The following is a 15585-nucleotide window of genomic DNA, read 5'->3' on the forward strand; positions in this document are numbered from 1 at the left end:
GTGATAAACTGGCGATAGCAAAACCCACACCGTTACGCCAACAGTAATACGCCCACACTATCACGACCCACGAATCAATGTGACGGTCTTTCAACCGCGGTAATCCATTGGCGGTACACACCGCTGCGCTCAAAATACACACACACTTACTAAACACATACACATTGGACAATGCACCTGTGATACAAAGAGAGTGGACTCTACCATGGATATTCCTCCACCATCACCCCAGCCCATTGCACATCCCCCTCCACTTATTAGCACTTAAATAAACACCCTTGAATCACAAAACAATCTGGAGTCAGTCTGTACTTTCACAAATGTGTTATTACAACCTCTTTGAAAAAATATCAATGTTAATGTTCATTTGCACATACCAAAGTATGACAGTTGTTGGGCAGCAGTAAACATAGCAGAAGGCAGAATGTGGTACCCAGATCTGTTAAAAGGAAAGGCAAAGTGAACTGTCAGGTTCCATACACAGAGGTAAAAAGGCAGACTTATACAATGTCCTTCAGTAGTCTGATATGAGAGGAGCAGTGCCAGTCTCTTACCTGTGTCTTGCTGGAAGGACTGCATGATGATGTTGTTTCGGTTGTTAATATCTTCTTCTTCTGCCTCCTCTTCTTCACTGTCCACAGGCTCCACAGCTGCCACAAGACCAGCATCAGGCCCATCCTTCTGCAGAAAAGGCACCTGGCGTCGCACAGCCAGGTTGTGCAACATACAGTATGCCACAATGATCTGGCACACCTTCTTCGGTGAGTAGTATAGGGAGCCACCTGTTAAATGGAGACACCGGAATCTGGCCTTCAGGAGGCTAAACATCTGCTCTATAATCCTCCTAGTTCACCCATGTGCCTCATTGTAGCGTTCCTCTGCCCTTGTCCTGGGATTCCTCACTGTGGTCAGTAGCCATGACAGTTTGGGGTAACCAGAGTCACCTGCAAATGTAGAGGGATATCTGTTAGACATACACCAACCCTTAGGGAATTTTCCATACCCAGACACCTATTCATACTGTGTTAGGACCTTGGGCTCACCTATTAGCCACACACGGTGCCTCTGGAGTTGCCCCATCACATAAGGGATGCTACTATTCCTCAAAATGTAAGCGTCATGCACAGAGCCAGGATACTTGACATTCACATGAGAGATGTACTGGTCTGCCAACCTGTTCATTCCTGCGGGAGGGGGACAAATGCAACATGTGTACCATCAATGGCACCAATGATGTTGGGGATATGTCCCAGGGCATAGAAGTCACCTTTCACTGTGGGCAAATCCTCCACCTGGGGGAAAACGATGTAGCTGTGCATGTGTTTCAGCAGGGCAGACAACACTCTGGTCAACACGTTAGAGAACATTGGCTGTGACATCCCTGAGCCATGGCCACTGTTGTTTGAAAGGAACCACTGGCCGGGAAATGGAGCACAGACAGGACCTGCACTAGAGGGGGGATACCGGTGGGATGGCGGATAGCTGACATCAGGTCAGGCTTCAATTGGGCACACAGTTCTTGGATTGTGGCACGATCAAGTCTGTAGGTGATAATGATGTGTCTGTCTTACATTGTTGAGAGGTCCACCAGAAGTCTGTACACCGGAGGATGACGCCATCTCATAATCTAACCCAGGGGATGTGCATCTGGAGGAGAATGGTGAGCAGAGGGTCATATACCACATAGGTTGCGCAAGGGTGTTTTGCATTAATGTGATTTAACCGGTGGGTGGCATTGTCTGTCCGTATTCCTGCCCAAATGTGCTGTGTCGCAGTTAGGTGCCCTGCCATGTGCACCCCTGAAATGGCAGCTGCCTGACCTGTAAGGAGGGACAAGGGGAAATGAGGTAAATGCGCTGGCGTTGTGCAGCGTCGCTGTAGGCGGTCGAAGACAACCGCGTAATTCAGCATTGGTTATCATTGGGCCCTATGGGTTCCAGGAGCCAATGACGATGTACGCCGGCGGTAAAGGTATGCACCGCCGCGGATGTGACTGCCATTTTCTGACCTACACTGCAAGTGCTGCTGGAAGCAACAATGGCCACAGTGTCTGGGGAAAGGGCCCCTGCCTTCACCGCAGAGGAGTTGGAGATACTGGTGGATGGGGTCCTCCCCCAGTACATGCTACTCTACGGTCCTCCAGACAAACAGGTGAGTACACTGTGAGCATGAAGGATGGGACATGATGTATGGAATGGTCTGGATGTAAGATACATGTTGTGGGGGGGCTGTGGTGTGCATGTGAGGATGGTCAGTGTATGTGTTTCATGGCATGGGTGGGAACTGGTGGCCAATGAGTAAGAAGAACCGGACAGGGGAGTAAGTTCCATTCTTACTTTACCTTTCCTCTAGGTCAGCGCCCACCAGAAGAAGGGTATTTGGCGTGCCATCGCCGCGGAAGTGCAGATCCTGGGGTTCTCTCATAGACAGAGCACCCACTGCCGCAAGAGATGGGAGGACCTGCGCCGCTGGAGCAAGAAGACGGCGGAGGCCCAGCTAGGGATGGCCTCCCAACGTGGAAGGGATGCCCGTCGCACCATGACCCCTCTGATGTTCCGGATCCTGGCGGTGGCATATCTGGAGTTGGATGGGCGCTTGAGGGCATCACAGCAGCCACAAGGGGGTGAGTACAGTCTCATTCGGCTGACTCTGCGCGCTTTAGGAGGTGTCTGGGTGGGGGATGTGGGCTGTGGGTTCCCCTAGGCCAGGACAAACGTAGTAGGATAGGTCCCTTGTTAGGCAGGCTCTGTGCCACTCCAACCCCAATAGTGGTAGTGGCCATCTACAACTAGTCACGCTTCTGTGGGTTCCAGGTGTGAAGGAAATGGGGTTAGGCATAGTCCCCCATGGGCAGGTGATGTTCCTAAGAACTGTTAGTGCATGGGCTAGTGCATAGGGCTGCTCCCTGTGTGTTGTGTCCACCAACGGTAGTGGTGTTGCTGGCATTGACCATGTGTCTCCTCTGTCTTTCCCCCCCTTTTTGTTTTGTCACCCTGTTCTTGTGTGCATTAGCATCATCTGGCGGAGGAGCAGTGGCACCAGAGCAAGAGGGAGCTGCAACCCACATGGCCCAGGAGGGTGAATGTACGGAGTCTGAAGGCACCAGTGGGACGGAGGGCGAGGGGAGCTCCACAACGGGGACAGGAGGGGACACCAGCGACAGCGACTCCTCCTCTGATGGGAGCTCCCTTGCAGTGGTGGGCACATCTGTGCCCCCCGCAACAACAGGTACAGCCGCCACCCGCCCTACCAGCACCGCCCTCCGAGCAGCCCCTCAGAATGTTTCCCGTGCCCGCTCACCCAGGAGGGTGGGCATCTCCTTTGCCCCAGGCACCTCAGGCCCTGCCCCAGTCAGCCCTGCTGCCCTCAGTGAGGAGGCTATTGACCACCTGAGACCCCTCACTGTTGGGCAGTCAACCATTTTGAATGCCAGGCAGGGTGTCAAGAGGCATCTGCAGCAAACAAATGCATACCTGGAGGGAATTCATTCTGGCGTGCCGGACCAACAGAGAGCATTTCAGGCTCTGGCCTCAGCACTGATGGCAACCATTGTCCCTGTGTCCAGCCTCCTCCCTCCCCCCTCCAACCTCTACAACCCAGACCCAATCCCCTCTACCTCAGCCTATCCCAAGCACACTGTAGGAAGTTGGCTCTGTATGTACTATTTCAAAGTAAGAAATAGCATGCACAGAGTCCAAGGGTTCCCCTTAGAGGTAAGATAGTGACAAAAAGGGATAATTCTAATGCTCTATTTTGTGGTAGTGTGGTCGAGCAGTAGGCTTATCAGAGGGTAGAGTTAAGCATTTGTTGTACACACACAGGCAATAAATGAGGAACACACACTCAAAAGACAATTCCAGGCCAATAGGTTTTTATATAGAAAAATATATTTTCTTAGTTTATTTTAAGAACCAGGTTCAAGATTTACAATCAATACTTTAAATGAAAGGTATTTCCCTCAGGTATCATAGGAACTTTGAATCAGCAAAATAGCATGTACAGTTTTGGCAAAAATTGCAATAAGCTATTTTAAAACTAGACACAGTGCAAATTTCAACAGTTCCTGGGGGAGGTAAGGTAAGTATTTGTTAGTTTTGCCCTACAGGGTTCAAAGTTGACTCCAAGGTAGCCCACCGTTGGGGGTTCAAGGCAACCCCAAAGTTACCACACCAGCAGCTCAGGGCCGGTCAGGTGCAGAGGTCAAAGTGGTGCCCAAAACACATAGGCTTCAATGGAGAAGGGGGTGCCCCGGTTCCAGTCTGCCGGCAGGTAAGTACCTGCGACTTCGGAGGGCAGACCAGGGGGGTTTTGTAGGGCACCGGGGGGGACACAAGTCAGCACAGAAAGTACACCCTGAGCGGCACAGGGGCGGCCGGGTGCAGAGTGCAAACAGGCGTCAGGTTCGCAATAGGTTTCAATGGGAGACCCAGGGGTCTCTTCAGCGAAGCAGGCAGGCAAGGGGGGGCTCCTCGGGGTATACACCACCTGGGCAAGGGAGAGGGCCACCTGGGGGTCGCTCCTGCACTGGAGGTCGGATCCTTCAGGTCCTGGGGGCTGCGGGTGCAGTGTCTTTACCAGGCGTCGGGTTCTTGAAAGCACGCAGTTGCGGTCAGGGGGAGCCTCTGGATTCCCTCTTCAGGCGTCGCTGTGGGGGCTCAAGGGGGTCAACTCTGGCTACTCACAGGCTCGCAGTCACCTGGGAGTCCTCCCTGTAGTGTTGATTCTCCGCAGGTCGAGCCGGGGGCGTCGGCTGCAGAGTGGAAAGTCTCACGCTTCTGGCAGGAAACATGGAGTCCTTTAAAAGTTGTTTCTTTGTTGCAAGTTTTGGTTTCTTTGGAACAGGGCCGCTGTCCTCAGGAGTTCTTGGTCCTTTTAGATGCAGGGTAGTCCTCTGAGGCTTCAGAGGTCGCTGGACCATGGGGAACGCGTCGCTGTTGCAGTTTTGCTCGAAGTGGGAGACAGGCCGGTAGGGCTGGGGCCAAAGCAGTTGGTGTCTCCGTCTTCTCTGCAGGGCTTCAGGTCAGCAGTCCTTCTTCGTCATAGGTTGCAGGAGTCTGTTTTCCTAGGTTCTGGGGGCCCCTAAATACTCAATTTAGGGGTGTGTTTAGATCTGGGGGGTTAGTAGCCAATTGCTACTTGCCTTGAGGGTGTCTACACCCTCTTTGTGCCTCCTCCCTGAGGGGAGGGGGGCACATCCCTAATCCTATTGGGGGAATCCTCCATCTGCAAGATGGAGGATTTCTAAAAGTCAGAGTCACCTCAGCTCAGGACACCTTAGGGGTTGTCCTGACTGGCCAGTGACTCCTCCTTGTTTTTCTCATTATCTCCTCCGGCCTTGCCGCCAAAAGTGGGCCCGTGGCTGGAGGGCTGTAACAAAGGGGGTGAGCCTTTGAGGCTCACCGCCAGGTGTTACAGTTCCTGCAGGGGGAGGTGAGAAGCACCTCCACCCAGTACAGGCTTTGTTACTAGCCACAGAGTGACAAAGGCACTCTCCCCATGTGGCCAGCAACATGTCTGGTGTGTGACAGGCTGGCAAACTAGTCAGCTCACACTGGAAGTCGGGTATGTATTCGGTGGGCATCTCTAAAATGCCCTCTGGGGTGTATTTCACAATAACATGTACACTGGCATCAGTGTGCATTTATTGTGCTGAGAAGTTTGATACCAAACTTCCCAGTTTTCAGTGTAGCCATTATGGTGCTGTGGAGTTCGTGTATAACAGACTCCCAGACCATATACTCTTATGGCTACCCTGCACTTACAATGTCTAAGGTTTTGCTTAGACACAGTAGGGGCATAGTGCTCATGCACCTATGCCCTCACCTATGGTATAGTGCACCCTGCCTTAGGGCTGTAAGGCCTGCTAGAGGGGTGACTTATCTATGCCATAGGCAGTGTGAGGTTGGCATGACACCCTGAGCGGAGTGCCATGTCGACTCAGTCATTTTTCCCCACCAGCACACACAAGCTGGCAAGCAGTGTGTCTGTGCTGAGTGAGGGGTCCCCAGGGTGGCATAAGAGATGCTGCAGCCCTTAGAGACCTTCCCTGGCATCAGGGCCCTTAGTACCAGGGGTACCAGTTACAAGGGACTTACCTGGATGCCAGGGTGTGCCAATTGTGGAGACAAAGGTACAGTTTTAGGGAAAAAACACTGGTGCTGGGGCCTGGTTAGCAGGCCGCAGCACACTTTCAAATCATAACTTGGCATCGGCAAAGGCAAAAAGTCAGGGGGTAACCATGCCAAGGAGGCATTTCCTTACACACACCATCAGACCAGCATGCACACACATCAACACACAAAAGTGGCTCAGGCAAACATAAGCACCACACTTCCCACAGGTACTCACAAAAGCACCATACCCATGCAGACACACCAACATCCACTGCCTCCACTGTGTCTCCCTCCTCCACGTCCTCCACCTACCTCCCAGTCTCGTCTCCACTCACACCTGCAGGCACTACATCCTCAGCCACTACTTCCATCACCAGCACGCCCATCCCTACACCCCGCTCACGTGCAATCACCACCCCCACTACCATTCACACATCCCCTGTGTCCTCTCCCAGTGTTCTGTGAGCCCTCCTGCCAAAGTACACAAACGCCAGAACACACCCACTCAACAGCCATCAACCTCACAACAGCCTCTAACCCATGCACCTTCACCCAAACTCAGCAGATGTACACCTCGTACAACCACTACCTCTTCCTCCACTCCCAAACCCCCTCCATCTTCCCGCCCCAGTGTGTCTAAGAAACTTTTCCTGGCTAGCATTGGCCTCTTCCCTACACCTCCCCACCCCCCATCCTTCCCCTAGGGCCAGGTTGTCTCGAGCCCTGACCAGCACCTCAGCCACCAAATCCTTGTCCAGTGTGGTCCCTGCAAGTCTGGGAACATCAGGGCTGCCAGTGTGCCACCTAGTGAAGCCAAAGACCACCCTATTACGCCACCTGCCACGGTAAAGAAGTGGCCAGCATGCAGAAGAGAAAAGCCGCACCAGCCACCCAGCAAGGCCTCTGCCAGAACCAAAGAGGACAGTGCCAAGGTCCCAGCAGTGACTTCCAGTGTGGGGAAGGGACACAAGAGCAAAGGGAAGTCAGCTCAGGGCACAAAGCCTCCGGGTGAGGGACTGGTGTCACCCCTTCCGCAAGACAGCCCAGCAACCTGTACCGCGGTTGGTTGGTACCGCCCCGGAAAAGCTGGCGGATTGGTGCCTGGTAATAGTGTGGGCGGTACATTGTCTTCCACCTGTCTGTTGGCGGTTACCGCCGTGGTGTTTGTTTCTACCGCCGTGCCTGTCAGAGTGTTAAAGTGGCTGTCTGTGTTGGTGGTTTCCGCTATGGTCGTGATTCCATTTTTTTTTACCGCCGGCCTGTTGGCGGTATGATCGCCGCTTTATCACCGACCGCTAGGGTTGGAATGAGGGCCTTAATCTCCCAGTGCCCACAGACAGCACCTTGAGACCCTCACCAGTGATAAGTTGTGCTATATAAATCTACATTTCATTTAATTTCAAAGCCAATTTCCCGCTGTGCATATTCGCCAACCCCACTCTGAGAGGTTGGCTAAAGGGCTTGGTCTCACTCTCCCCCAGGAAGCCAACACCACGGTGGTGCATCCTTCATGCGCATCAGCAGGGTTTGGCCAGAGGGCCTAGCCTATGGCTAGGCCCTGTGACCAACTGACCCAAAGGCAGACACCCCCCTGAGGCTTTCCTCCCAAGCCAAGCAAAACCTTTGGCATGTGCTGCATAGAGTTGGTCTTTGGGCCCCGGGGACTCCATCTCCCAAAGGCTAATCATATATATATATATATATATATATGTATATATATATATATATATATTAAGGAGAGGGAGGCATGCAGTTCCCCTCCCCAAACCACAAAAAGGCACACTGGACTCTATCCCTGCAGCCAAATTCCATTAGAAAGGGGGGCCATGAGCCCTAAATGAAAATTGAGTGGCCCTGGGGATCCCATCCCCCAGGCCCTCTATAAATTATAGGTGGGTTTCCCGGTGCCCATCGGGGTCACCCACCATAAAACTCTTAGATTAGGGGGAGGTGGGCACAGGACCCTACTACCCAAGTCTCATTAGGCCCCATCCCCTAGGACCAAATTCTATTAAAAAGCAGAGGGGGTCCATACAGCTCCCCTGCCGGAGCCTCATAAGTCCCCAGGGACCCCATCCCCTGGTGCCGATGCAAATAAAAAGAGGAGAGAGCATGGGCCCTCTCCCCCAAAACCGTCATAGGCCCCAGGGACCCTATCCCTCAGAGCCATATGTTATTTAAAGGGGAGGAGGACCATTCGGCCCACCCTCCCCGAAGCCTCATTAGGCCCTTGCAACACCATCCACCCTTGCTAAACTCAATTTAAAAAGGAGGAGGGGGTCCAACCCGATCCCTGAGCCTCATTAGGTGTCAGGGACCCCTTTGCCCAGGCTCAAATTAAATTACAAAAAGGTGATGGGAGTTGGGGGCCCCATCCCTCTGGGCCAGATTCAACAAAAAAGGGGAGGGAGTTGTGCGGCTCCGGTACCCAATCCCGGGGCTCTAGTATATTTCCAAGGGGAAGAGGGTCAACAGTCCTCCTCCCTGAGTCTTCTGGGGCCCATCTCTAGGAGGTCACCAAGGGCATCTACAAACATGTTGGGAGTGGCAGAGAAGCTGTGGACCTCTGGCGGCTCCCCACATGGATTACTCCACCCAGAGGGAGTAGCTCTCTATGCTAGCTCCCTCTGGGTGGGAGCAAAATGTGTTCTGTTTCCCTGCCTGCAGGAGTGTGGGCAGAGGAACAGACCAGCAGTCTGCTCCTAGCCAATGTTTAAATCTACTGCCGGGTGTGAGCAGACTCGTATGTTTGCTGCTGTTTGGTAGGAGATTTTAAAATGGCAACACTAGGTGGGAACAAACAAGTTTTCCCGCGCAGGCAGGGAAACTACTTTGACCCAGGGAAGACCTCATGTCCCCCCTCAATTTAATCTTAGCTTAACCTTAGTTTCAGTCCTGGAGGATGAGGTCCTCGAGGCATCCAATGGCCTCTCCTCCTCCATCGACTTTTGTTATATATACTTTAGACCCAGGGATGAGGTTCCCTGGGCGTTTTTAGGCTCCTAGAGTGGCCAAGCTCCCCCTCTCCCAATTCTGGTTGATGTGGTGGCAGCCAATCAGATCTCAGAAGAAGATGTCCTGGGTCCACTGAACCTTCCAAGGAATGAAATATACAATGTTTTTGAGCATTTATTGATCAAAACCTACATAAGGGATTTACACCAAATCAAAAAAAGCCCTCTTTCTGGACCAAGATCTAGCTTTCTGCCAAATTTGGTGTACATTTGTTCAGCAGTTTGGGCTGTAGCTGTGTCTAAAGTTTCTGTGGAAAAATTAATGGAAAAAATATTATTTGGGACCCCCTGTTTCGTGGCTCCTGCTTGACAGATCACCCGGAAACTTACCAGGCATAAACTAGTCAAATAATAGCACCTTTTAGGAAGGTTTCATGGAGATTCATCAAACTACACCAAAGTTATTGGCAACATTAAAAAGGCATTTCCTATGGAAACAAGATCCTAACTATAACTACCAATGGTGACGACCACGTTTAACATAAATAAGTATCCAGTTATAGGCAGGGCCACATTTCAATAGGAAATTGATTTTTGGTTTGCTAATAACTTTTACACTGTTTGTCAAAACTTCACAAAACTTACCAAAATAAGTTCTTCCATCTCAGCTATTTCTTGGAATGTTTTGAGGTGATCCGTCAAGTGGGGGTTGTGAAAAAGGGTGTATCCCTTTTGGGGAGTAGGGGTGCATTGGGGATGCCCAGCGACCCCATTCCCTGGGGCTGTCATGTTAAATTAGTTGATGAGAGTGCATTTCCCCTTTCCAAGCCTTAATGTGGCCTGGGGGCCATACTCCTGGGGCCAAATGCCATTGAAATGGGAAGGTAGTCAGAGTTCAATTACTGTGTCCCAGGAATCCCTTCCCCTGGGCTCTTTAGTTTCCCTGCTCATGTTAGCGCAGGCAAGGAAACATATGTCTGCTCCCACCTGGCTGGAGCATTCTTAAAGCTCCCTCCATATGGGAGCAGACATGCCTTACATGCCAGCAGGAACGTGGGCAATGCAAGTATATGCACTCTCACTCAGCGCGTTCCATAAAAATGCTTCTATTGGAGAAGAGCAGGCATTTTGTTTCCCAGCCCACGCTCTGGAGGGCAGGGAAACACACATTCCTCCCACTCAGCGGAAGCAACAAAATCAGCTGCTCCCACTGGGCAGGAAAAATACCAACTTCTGCAGTACTCAGCATAGGTGAATGGAGGAAGCCTGCTAAGCAGCAGGAGCCCGGGGTTTCTCTTGACGCCTCCAACTTGCTATTTGGTGGGTGCTCTGGATGGCCACTAGGGCACCGACCTAGAAGATAGACAGGCCCTTGGGGATGGGGTTGGCCACTATAGGCTTGGGGTGGTGGGCTGCATCTCCCACTCACTTTTAAGTTAAATGCGGCCCTGGGAATGGGTTCCGAGGGGACTATTAAGGCTTGCGGAGGGGGACTGCATGCCCTTTCCATTAACATATAAGTTTGGCCATGGGGGCACCAGGGCCCTTTGTGGCTAGTGGAGGGTTGCTTGCGCACTCACCTCTGATTAAGTTAAAAAAAAGACCCAGGAGTATTGGGTCACCAGGGCTCAAAGTGGCTGGGGAGGAGTTGTGGCTTGGGGAGGCCAGGCCCTGCAGCCAACCCCACGTAGTGTACATGGTAAAGACTGTGCTCAGCTTGTGGTTGTTTTCCTGCAGGAGTTGGGCACAGGCCCTGGATGCAGGACAGGTCCTGTGGACAAACTCCTGCCATAGAGTTAGCTTTCCGTGTGGTAATAAAATATTTATTTTCATTAAAAACAAAACCTAGAATTTTACTGACAAAACCAAAGGTTAAAGTAATGTTATTGTTTAATGAAAACTTCAATGACAACATAATGTGAAATTCACCAAGTATCATTAGTTCAAGTAACTACAACATAAAGTAACAATAGCTATTATTATGATTTTTAATGTATTCACATCCAATCGAGCGGGTGCTTCAATGGAAGCCCACATCCCCATTCCTACTGTCTCAGAAGCTACGATCCTAAGCACTAATCTGACCTATATTGTTCCCACAAATTTTAGCCCCCCTTTCAGAAGAAAGAGTAGTGAAATGTATTTAAACGACTGTGTCTGGCTCTGCAGATGATCCCTGCCTTCCTTGTAATTACAGGAGGTCTCCTCCATGGTCTCAGCATATCTTACTGAGTTATTGAATAACATACTGACCTCACTTCACTTTACCACATCCTAGAAAAAGGCCTCAGTGCTTCCTCTTTTGAAGAAACTCTCCTTCAAGCCTAGTGATCTGAAGAGTTATAGGCCTATTTCCATCCTTTCACGTCCTGCTAAGGTATTGGAAAAAGCTATGAATGAGGATAATATGTCCTTTCTGGGTGTTAATCATCTTCTATACCCATCACAATATGGCTTTAGACCACATTATTGTAAGAAATGAGCCATAGTTGCTGCTACAGATGAGAGCAGAATGATCATCGATAGGGAGGTAGAGCTGTGCTGATTCTTCTTGATCTCTCAGCCACGTTTGATATGGTTAACCATGGTTTTCTTATCAACTAGCTGGAGAGTATCGGCATTCGAGACGCAGCCCTTGCCACCCTCAGTTCATTTCTATTGGACAGACAGCACGTTGTTCTTTTGAAGAGTTTGTTTCAGCACCTTTCTCTCTCCCTTGTGGTGTGCCTCAGGGCTTTTTTTATTAAGCCAAACATTCTGTAATATCAATGTCGCCCCTCTAGGCAGACTTATTCAATCTCATGGCTTCTCGGTTTTCTCCTACACTGACAACTCTCAAATAGTAGTGTCTGTTTCTTCCAACATCAAATTAATTAGATTGTATTGCACCAAAGTTGGTGAACCAGAGGATCCCTGCACTGAGAGTTGCGGATGACTCTTTACTTCTTTAAAAAACTTCAGTGGGATTGCAAAGATTGTTGATTAGATTTGAAAGATTTTGTAAGGATAGAGGTCTGGAGAGCAACTTGAGCAAAAGAAAGTACATGATCTTGAACCCTGGGCGCTCCCTAAGGCCAAATCCCAGGTTAGCAGGAACCCCTCTTGAGCTTGTCCGTACATTTGATTATTTGAATATAACCCTAAATGAGCATTTTGGGAAGCATTGACATATCATGACGCGCAGGCTGAAGATGGAGTAAGGGGTGGGTGGTGTCATTAAAATATTATTAACATCTCAGTTCCGTCCCACTCAACCAGCCCGGCAAATTTACAACATGCAGTCACTGGGATCAACTTCTTATGGAGCTGAATTGTGGGGACCCCTTGGGCTGGACACGCTTGCAGCAGTGGAGAACCACTTTATGCATCAGCTAATTGGGCTCTCTGTAATTACTCCCCTCCTTCCGAGCAGGCTGGATCTTCGATTTAGACCTCTTCTAGACAAAGCAGGGGCACGTACCCTGCTTTATTGGGGGAGAATTTGGCTTACTTCAGAGCTCTCCTCCTTTCGTAAGGGCCTGGAGAAAATGTTGTCCCTTGCTGGTTATACAGACATCCCATGGATCAGGTATTTTAAGTCCACTTTGCTGCAATTAGGGCTCAAGAGTCTCCAGAGATCATCAGGTGATGCCAGGACCATAACAAAATTGATGCTCAAACAAGTGTATTGGCACTCAGAATATTCTGTTCTTTCTTCCGAAGAGGGTTATGGGTCCTTGACATCAGTCTGTTTTAGCTGTTAAGGATTCATATAGGCAGGAGGATTTTTTAGATGAAATACAACCGCCTCTTGCAAGGCAATTGTATTTGCAGTTTCATTATGGAACGTTGCCACTGGGTTTGTTCACTGCAAACTGAGTGAGATACAAAGGGGGTAAGGAGGATCAGTGCCAAATGTGTGGGATTTGCAATGAAACTGTTGAGCATGTTTTGTTTTTCTGTCCAATGCACAGTGTTTGCAGGAGAAACTAGATAATTCCAGTATGTCGGAAGATGGGACTTAGTGCTATAGAGTATCTGTTAAGATGCATAGATAAGATGTCAGTCGCACAATTGTTTATTCTTTAAGCAGATTTTTATTGGGTATGTGGCGCGCTAGGCAAACGCTGGGTACTGGTATTGTGGCCAGAGGTGAAGTTGCAGCTTTATAAGTATAAGCTTAATTCCAACACCTTATTGAATGATGAACATTGCTTATGACTTTTATTATGCGGCGGCTCCTCCGCTATGGTGGAGGAACGTCACTCCCCAGCCAGCAGCAGAAGCGGCAAACCTTTTACAACGAAAGGATGATAAACTATGTTTATTATCCTTTTGTTGTGAAAGGGGCCGGGCCATGTTTGATGACGGGGATGACGGGAGTGCCCTGTGCACTCATCTCAGTGTTCATGTGTGTTACACACATGCACACTGTGCTTTCTCCAGCCCGGCACTGTGTAGGTGGGCTGGAAAGAGCAGGCACAGGCTCCCCATCTGCCAGAGGAACCCCTCTGGGAGCTCCCAGTCAATCCTAACGCTGCTCTGATCAGTGTCAGGATTGGCCGCAGGGCAGGCTGGGAGCCTGTGCCTGCCAAGAGGACGGAGGAACGGCAGCGTGCAAGTAAGGTTTTTTAAATTATTTTTTTATTAATATCCCCCCTCACATGCCACCCTGCCCCTTGTAAGCACTGCTTTTATTGAGTGTTATTGGATTCTATATTATGATAATGAAGTTTAATTGTTTTACTGTTCTACTGTAGTGCTTGTTTACCAGGCGCTGTAGGGCAGTAACGTTCGTGTACAAGTTACATTTGATGCATCGTGATTAAACTTTTATGATGGGACGTATCCCAAGCCATGATTTTATTCACTGGCTCAGAGCTTGTGGTGTATTGTGGATAGGGGATAAGGGTATTATTCCTGTAGTGTTTCAACTGTTTATATTGTTGTATTCGTTGTATTTATCGTTTTGTTTTATTTTTTGCTTTTATGGCTTTGTGTCAAAATAAAGCTTATTACTACTACTATATCGTCCTGTGTCTCTTTGCTCAGGATTTTGAAAAACATTTTTCCCACCATTCCTCTAGACCTGCAGAAAATAATATTTGTGGCTCTTGCCTTGTCCAGAATTGATTTTTGCAACACGTTGTACTTGGATTTACAGAAGCATCTGGTGCATTAACTTCAAACTCTGCATCATGCAGCAATACTGCTGCTTTTGAATGTTCTGAATTTCGGCTAAGCCTTCATTGGTTGCCTGTTGGTGAAAGGATTACAGTTAAGGCCCTCTACATGGCTCTTAAGGCGCTTTACAAGACCGGCCTTAATAATAAAAAAATTGGCTGGCATGTGCCCAACCAAGCGCTTCGGTCCAGTGCAGCCAAACTGGTAGCCATCCCTAGAATTATCAAAGCAAGATGGTGGGGTCAGAGCTTTTCCTATTTTACCTGGAAACTTTGGAACACCAAATAGGATTACACTTGATGGTTTCTCTTGAAGCCGCTAGAGTCCAGACATGGTTTGGCATTTGTGCATTTTATAAGCTCTTTTACTTACTAACTTACTTACTTGATAAAAGGTGAAATCCCAATACAAGAAAATATTCTCTAATATTTTAATCAATAAAATGACACCAAAACAACAAAAATCTAATAGGTAGTACAGGAATTATGATTTTTTAAATCTTTAATTGAAAAGTACAAAGCGCCAACCATGTTTATGGATCGCTGGTCATGTACAGGAACCAGGTTCCTTTCAGTGAAAAGTTTACTTTCAGAGTTTGAAACTTTTATATCGAAAGATTGGTCACCACAAGTCGTTGGCAAGGCAAGCTGGATCTGAAGAGGAGCTTGCCGTCAGCAGGCTACTAAAGAGCTGTTCCTGGTTCGGTTGTTGACAAAGTTTGGAAAGCTCCACCAGGGTAAAGTTCAAAGTCCGTCTGTTGGAAGGCCTCAACAGCAATAGCATGGTGCTTGGCATCAGTCTTGATGAAGCCCTCTATTTTCAGACTTAGAAACTTTTCAGGAAGTCAGATCTCTTTCAGTGGAGCACACCAGCAATCCGAGGCCCACCAGCAGTTCAAAATCAAAAGCTTTGGCTTCAACTGTAAACCCAGCAAAAGTTTCTAATTCCCATTTCTTGCAGTTTGGGGATAGCAGAAGCACACAATAACATCAGCCAATAATCTGGGACCTGGGGGCATTCCTTGGGGGTTGGAGCTTACTCCAACGAAGTCCAGCAGCTTGGTCCAGGACAAGTGCAGTTAGAACTGGTCAGTTGCAGGAAGAGAGGCCTCTGGAAGCTTGTTGTGTCACTGTTGGTCAAACTGTAGTTCTGGGTTCAAGATTGTTGACAGGGCCCTCCTGGAGGTTCAGGCAATCGAAGCCCCAGAGGGGAAATATATTTGAGCACTTCATACAAGGTCCTCTGGGTAGCAGTATCTGGAGGCAGAGCATACCGACTTCATATCCTCTGCTTCCTCCCACCCCACGTGCTTGCTCTGGCCAACTGCACCAGTCAGTGATCTGCTACCTGGGACC

This window comes from Pleurodeles waltl, chromosome 10, assembly GCF_031143425.1.
Source record: "Pleurodeles waltl isolate 20211129_DDA chromosome 10, aPleWal1.hap1.20221129, whole genome shotgun sequence".
Lineage (NCBI taxonomy): Eukaryota > Metazoa > Chordata > Amphibia > Caudata > Salamandridae > Pleurodeles > Pleurodeles waltl.